We start from the raw sequence: 8,342 nt of genomic DNA on the forward strand, positions 1-8,342 counted from the left end.
TGCAGATTACATAACTGTCCAGTATTGTAATGTCAGAAATTTATAAAAACGTTTTCATAACTGTAATACATATTGACATACATAATTATTATTCAGGTTGCATGTGTAATGTTAAAAAACAGCATTTCTGGGGAAAACATGAGGCTACAGCAGCACTTCTTCGTCGTCACGATCTTGCCTGATGCTGTTTTAACCACGCCCCTCCCCACCCCCCAACCATTCGAATTTCTGAAGGCGGGAATTATTTTAATGATTATCTAATGGGCTACATTGTGACATCACAACAACCCGAAAAACATTGCTGTAGTCCAAACAAGCTGCTCGTTGTAGTTCTTGAAAAGGGATTTATTAAAATCTAAATATCTCCCTTTGGAGTGGACTTTGAGATTTGTAACTTTGTAGATCATTTTTATGCCCACACATACACACACACCTACTAAAATTCAAAAAGTGAAAAAGCATAATAGGACCCCTTTAAAATTTTCCTTTTTTAAAATGAAGTAATACAGTACTCTAAATATTAAACATAAACCACCAGCAGGTGGCGATAAATGTCTTTATAAAAGTCATCCATTCCTTCATTCATTCATTCGATTCGTTCAAACAGCTGATTCATTCTGGAAATGCATTAAAAGATTTTAATCGCATAATTTTTTTATACATAAACAATACTACAGCAAAAGATAGAAATAACGGACTTAAAAACATTTTAGCAGGTGAAAATAGTGTTCTAATAACTTTGGCCACCACTGTGTGTGTGTATTTAAGAATCTTCATAATATAAGAATGCTATATTTCATTATTATTTGTTCAAAACATGCTTTTGTTTGATATTCCTGTCTTGATATCATTCTCTAATGTCTATTGCCTGGTCTCAAGAGGATCATGGTCTTCAGGAACCTCTTTCCAGTGGTCTTGAAGTCCTGACCCCTGCAGATCAGCAGGTTTATGGACATCCAGCTCCAGTCCAGAATCAGCTCACAACAGCAGAGTGGACTGAGGGTGTGTTTACTACCATAAACTCAATTATTAATCTTAATAACAGATGACATTCTGAGTTAGTATGAAATGGGCAGAGAGCTTGGTGAGCGAGGGTTCGGCTCCATCTATGAAATTAAATGCTTAGAGGGTGGCCTTGAGGTATTGTCATTTTCTTAGAATATTTAACTGCAATGTTTTGTCTTAATAGTGCACTTGTCATGTTGTAAATGTATGGCAATCAATGTTGTTTTGTTGTACAGGTGGCAGTGATAATTGCCAGAAAGCCAAAGAACATGAAATACATCAACATTTTATTTTATTTTTTAATGCAATCATACTGACAACAATTTGTCGACAAAAGTCCTTGTTAGGGAAGCAGCTCCATCGAACAGTGATCTTTCTTCTAGTCTGGTCATCCCACACCCCTCCGTTAAAGGCTGATCTGTTAATCCTGATCACAATCCTGGACTGGCTGAGTATTACATCCTGATCACGGAGCGTCCCTCACCCTGAGAAGATCTGTGGGACTACTTGAAGGCATCACGTTGGCATCCTCAAGGAGGAAACAGCACGGTTCATCACGGCACAAGCAACAATGGCCACTCACATCTGCTGTCAATGAGAAGTGTTTCACTGTGACATTAAGCTGGAGAACCTGCTGATGAACCCCGAAACACTCGAGGTCAAGCCGATCTCCTCAAAGACTCTGGCTATAAAAGTTTCTATGGTATGTATTATGCAACAAACCAGTAGTCTGGGAACTTTTTTTACTTTTATTAAATTACATCATAAATGTTTACAATGTTTCACATGTTAGAAAACATGCTGTAGTATTTCAAGCTTACCCATCAGGCAAAATCTTTTTTCCTCAGGCACGCAAGAGTACTTCCCTCCAGAGGACTACGTGAGGAGTGAGTACTACAGGAGACCAGCTACTGTGTGGAATCTGGGAGAGAGAGAGACATATGATTTATTATAAATTCTGGAGAGCATTGCAATTACAGAAAGACTTTGCAAACATATTAGCTTATTAGGGCTGGACAGTCAATGACAGGATTTAGATAAAGTTAGATAGGGCACACTGTCACTCAACGGCATGGTCCCATTAGGTTTTAACGGCAACCAGATGCACTGCATGCTAATTTGGCTGGTGTGGTCTGATCTGATTAAAGAGAAAAGCTACTGTAGCTCAAATAGCTTCAGGTGTCAGAACACACAGTGCATGAGGGTTTGCTGCATATGGGGCTGCTTAGGCATGTGAGCGTCAGAAATGGACATAGGAGGCACCTGGTCTGATAAAATCACATTTTCTTTTAGATCAGGTGGATGGTTGGGTGCATGTGTGTTGTTTAAATTAGAAAGTAGAAGAATGAGGAAGAAGGAACTGGCAGGCTGTGAGGCAGTGGCACTGGAGGCAGTGTTTTGAAAAATGTTAAGGAAGGATTTGAGAGACAAAGAGTTCAAGGTGTTTCTTTGGTCATCAGTTTCTGCAGATTTTGCTCGGCAAACAAATCCAATCCACACACTTCTATACGACTTGAGACAATCCTCAGACCAAATGATCAAAGTTTTAAGGTTATAATGTTTGTTTAAAACGTTGATAACCACAGAAACGCAATGCAATAGTATGACTAATTCAGAAATTAATGGCACTGCCGGTTTAGTCAATGGAAATATATTTAAGTCAGTCGGAAAGCTCATTGGTCACAGTGCACTCACACAGCAACACACTGGGACTGAAACAGCGTTATTGTGGTAAATTGGCAAAACACAGTGATGGGTTCCACTTCAAGACCATCATTCATTCTTCATCATAACTAGTTACATGTAACGGCGTTACGTAATTTAATTACAAAATTATTGTAACTGTAATTAGTTACAGTTACTAAGAAAAAATGAGTAATTAAATTACAGTTACTTATGAAATTTTTTACGATTACAAAGGGGATTACATTTGAATATTTACACACATCCACATACAGATTTAACTGATTTATTTCCCAAATTGCACTGACTATTCTGAGACATACCGCCCTAATAATTTCCGGGATGCGGAAACACAGTCTGGTTCGTAGAATCCAGTCATAAAAACGGAATGCCTAACGCGGATGGAATATGCCACATTTTGGATGACTAAATCAAAAGTAGGTCAGTACACTTGAATCAAAACATGACGTGGACTAGTGTCTGTGAATATAAAGCCCCAAAAATGCAATATATGACTTGCACATTCTGCGTGTCTGTGGAAATCAGGCGCGGACTGGACACCGGGAGAACCGGGACAATTCCCGGTGACCTGGCAGCCGATTTTGCCCCACTATTTAATATCATTATTGTATAATTGCCTGCCGAATGTTCTAAAGCGATCATTTGCGAATCCGCCATTTGATAATTAAATCTCTAATAAGTCATGAAGTGTTAGTCATGACTCGCGCGCTCTCCGCGCCTCCGCCAAACGGTTTGGATCAGACTCAGAGTAATCAATGCGAGAGAGAGAGAGAGAGAGAGAGAGAGAGAGAGTGGACAGCTGGAGCAGAGAAGCAGAACTCCTGTTCAGGGTTTCAGGTCAGTTTCATCTGTAAAGATGCTTTTTTGTCTTTGTTTTTTAATTTATTTAATCAAGCAGCAGCACGTTGCTCATCAGTCATCACTCAAAATACTATATAAAGGACATCATTATTATCTGTTGTAATGTTACAGTAGTAATTTAGCTGAAAAAAAAAACAGATTTTTTTAATAGGTTTAGGGGGAGCTACGACGGACAACAACACAACCCTTACGAAAATTAACATTTTAATATTTAACTATAAACCCAGGGAAAATGGTTACTATTGTTTAACTGTGGTGACCAAAAATGTAAAATTATTTTACAAATGTATTTATTTAAAATAAATACAAATCCATTTGCAAAAAAAAAAAAAACAAGGTTATTTTACTTTTATATAGGCTAATAAGAGCATGGTAAATTTTTGTAAAGGAAAAACATGACTCGTGTACAGTATTAGGATTTTTCTATAAAGATATTGTAGTTTTGTAGAGTATTGTATTGTAAAGTATAGTTTTGTTCAATCTTGAGTATTAAAGTCATGAGAGAGATGGATAACAGGGCAAAATAAAGAGACTGAAGAGAAAAATGGAAGTGAAGGTGCAGTTCAGGAGAGAACTTTTAATTATTTTGCATGTCCCCAAATTAAAGATTTAAACCTTTTTTATGTCAGGTCCATACAAAAAAATTGTTTTGTCCATGAATTTGTTTGTGTGAGTTTGAATTTTCCAGTCTGAATTTTTTTCCCAGTCCGCCCCTCCTGTAAATTAATGGCAAAGACATGGTTTCATTTTCTACACATAGGCATACTGAAGCTCGCAGTGTTTTCAACCTCTGCCGCCTCAATATAGGAGTACACAGCACATAAACATAATTTCTAGAACTGCTCTGTCACTTCATGTGCATTTTACTTATTTTGAGAAAACTATCATCATATACAGAGACAGCAGTTTAAAAAAAACACCAATGTTTCAGGAGTTTATTACACAGAATACGTCACATGCTTATTAGATATCTGTATTTAAGTTGATGTATATGCTTTTATTTATTATTCTTTAATTTTCACAAGTTTAGAAAGTAATCAAAAGTACTCAAAAGTAATTAGTTACATTACTTTAATAAAGTAATTGAAAAAGTTACACTACTATTACATTTTAAACAGGGTAACTTGTAATCTGTAACCTATTACATTTCCAAAGTAACCTTCCCAACACTGGTTATTGGCTTTTCTGTAAAGTATCTAGACTGTGAAACAACTCTACAGCTAACTTGGAAACTGTGAGATGAAATTTCCACAGAACAAGAAGTTAATACAAACATCAGCACAAAATTGTACACTTATGAGAGATGAATAACAGCTGCAATATGGAGTTCAGAGGGCAATGATAGTAAATCTCTCTTTACACAAAACTTGAATTAACATACTGCATATTATCAGTTTTAGTATGAGTATTACTGCTGACATTAGCATTAGTATTCAAGATCATGTCTAGCTCAGTGGCAGCTCAGTCACACAACATTTCTTCTTGCATCACGATGCAAAGCTCTTCAGAGACTTTGTGATCTGATCAAGGTTAAAGTACAATGCCTTCTTGGGAAAGGACTGCTGCACAGTAACATCTGAAGAGCCATGGGAGCTATGGCTGTTGTTCGGTGTGGTTCTGGAACTGAGGGACCCCATGTGGAGAGACATGCAAAGACACAGCACCCCTGTAGACAGAGAGGATCATGGGCCATGCTTGAACTCACAGCTCAGTGCTCATGTAGCAACACACATACTGAACCAGTGATTAAGGTAGTGACTGTAATGTAATGTATGATCTTTATTTGCAGAGAGAGAGAGAGAGAGAGAGAGAGATTTTGTTATAAATTAAATGGTTTTTAATTGCAAATAGTAGCTCAGTGGATTAACTATTTTAAGATAGTAAGAACAGGTTGGACCCGAGACAACTCTATATGAAACAAAACAAGAACATAATATTTTATTAGAATTTAAATAGATTATAAAGTAGGCTATTTATCAGTATTATCTTGATACTTCTTGTTATCTTGATATCCAGCTTGATGGCTCTAAAAACCATCTGTTGTGTAACTGCTCCATCTAAGGGACAAATTGCATTCATAAACGTGCAGAAAGTCCAAAATGCTTAAATAAAAGTCCCACATTAAAGGTCTCTCGGCTCTATTAAATCATGTTTATTATTATTATTATTATTAATCTATTATTCCTAATTAAATCATATTGTGTAAAATAAAACAACAGGCTAAAACCTCTAGTCAAAATGGACTTCCATGAAATAAAACTTCGCATTAGTTACCTGTAGATGGAGCCGTTTGAGAACAATCAAACACCTGTTATAAACACGGTTTTTCACGAGTAGAGATACTTCAGGAATTAATATAACAAATAATGAGAGTATAATAAACCCTAACCCTTGTCAACCAGCTGTTATGTGTTTCCTTGTAAAGTTGTGCCATAGTAACCATGGTTTACGCCCAATTATAATTACTGAATTCATTGTTACTGCTGCTAAACAATACGATAAATGCATCTGTTTTCTTCTTCAAATAGTATTAGAGGCTTACACAACCGTTCTGTAATTTGTTGCATATGCCATGCTGCTGCTGATCCAGTTATCTGTAGTAGCTGTGCTCTTTTGACATCAACTATAGACGCTCTCTATGTATTATATACAAGTATGCAGGGAGGGCAAGTCCAGACTGTGAACTATGGGTGTGACGAAGAGAAAATAGGCGTTGCTTTTGCCATTCAGGAGTAAAATGAAAAGAGAGACAAGCAAGACGTGATTTTGACGCCACTCCAAGACTTGCTTCGGATCCAGTCGCTGTGTGTAAATCCGGATTCTACTAGAAACACGAACCGACTCCGAATCGCTCGGATATAAGACACTTACAAGGATTTGTCATGAAAAGGCGGGAAACTACCTAAAATAAGGTATATTTGTATGGCATATGTGCACCATATTCCAGTGCTCAGATTTCACGTTGCTTTGTTTACACGCTGCGCTACAGACGCGACGCGACGCGCTGGAGCTCTCCTAACAACAGGAACGAATCCGCGGGCGTGCGGTGATGATAACGGGAGGGAGCTTTCTGTTTTGACGCGTCGCGTCGCGTCTCTGTCAGTGCAGTCATGAAACGTCTCGAGCCTTGGCTTGATTTTAGTCGTTTGTTACAAATGTAAAGCATAACGTTGGTTATATTTGAACCTGTTAACTAGGTTAACATGCTCAGTAGTTGTCTACGACAAACACTGTTACTTGGAAGCAAAACTTTGGGAATATGTTAAAAGATCTTAAGCTAAATTAGATACTTGTCATGTATCTACGTGTAGTTAATAATTATTATTATTATTATTTTTTACTTCAGGAAAACAATTCTAGTAAATAATACTGAATTATATTAGAAGTAGCACAGTAAGTAGTTACCTATAACCAGTATCAGTTATTGATGAGATCTATATATCTATCGTGCTATATGTGTATGTCTGCATGTCTCTGTCTATCTATCTACAATCCCGATTCCAAAAAAGTTGGGACACTGTACAAATTTTAAGTAAAAAAGGAATGGAAAAATTTACAAATCTCATAAATTTATATTTTATTCACAACAGAATATAGATAACATATCAAATGTAGAAAGTGAGACATTTTGAAAAGTCTTGCCATATATTGGCCCATTTTGGATTTAATGAAAGCTACACATTCCAAAGAAATTGGGACAGGTAGCAATAAGATGCCGGAAAGGTTAAATGTACATATAAGGAACAGCTTATTAGGTCAATTGGCAACACGATTGGGTATAAAAAGAGCCTCTCAGAGCGGCAGTGTCTCTCAGAAGTCAAGATGGGCAGAGGATCACCAATTCCCCCAATGCTGTGGCGAAAAATAGTGGAGCAATATTAGAAAGGAGTTCTCAGAGAAAAATTGCAAAGAGTTTGAAGTTATCATCATCTACAGTGCATAATGCCCGTGATCTTCGGCCCTTAGACGGTACTGCATCACATACAGGAATGCTACTGTAATGGACATCACAACATGGGCTCAGGAATACTTCCAGAAAACATTGGCGGTGAACACAGTCCACCGTGCCATTCGCCATTGCCTAAAACTCTATAGGTCAAAAAAGAAGCCATATCTAAACATGATCCAGAAGCGCAGGCGTTTTCTCTGAGCCAAGGCTCATTTAAAATAAACTGTGGCAAAGTGAAAAACTTTTCTGTGGTCAGATGAATCAAAATTTTAAGTTATTTTTGGAAAACTGGGACGCCATGTCATCCGGACTAAAGAGGACAAGAACAACCCAAGTTGTTATCAGCGCTCAGTTCAGAAGCCTGCATCTCTGATGGTATGGGGTTGGATGAGTGCGTGTGGCATGAGCAGATAACACATCTGGAAAGGCACCATCAATGCTGAAAGATATATCCAAGTTCTAGAACAACATATGCTCCCATACAGACATTGTCTCTTTCAGGGAAGACCTTGCATTTCCCAACATGACAATGCCAGACCACATACTGCATCCATTACAACATCGTGGCTGCGTAGAAGAAGGATCCGGGTACTGAAATGGCCAGCCTGCAGTCCAGGTCTTTCACCCATAGAAAACATTTTGCGCATCATAAAGAGGAAGATGTGAAAAAGAAGACCTTAAACAGTTGAGCAACTAGAAGCCTGTATTAGACAAGAATGGGACAACATTCCTATTCCTAAACTTGAGCAACTTGTCTCCTCAGTCCCCAGACATTTGCAGACTGTTATAAAAAGAAGAGGGGATGCCACAAAGTGGTGAACAT

Source organism: Carassius carassius, chromosome 8 (assembly GCF_963082965.1).
Source record: "Carassius carassius chromosome 8, fCarCar2.1, whole genome shotgun sequence".
Lineage (NCBI taxonomy): Eukaryota > Metazoa > Chordata > Actinopteri > Cypriniformes > Cyprinidae > Carassius > Carassius carassius.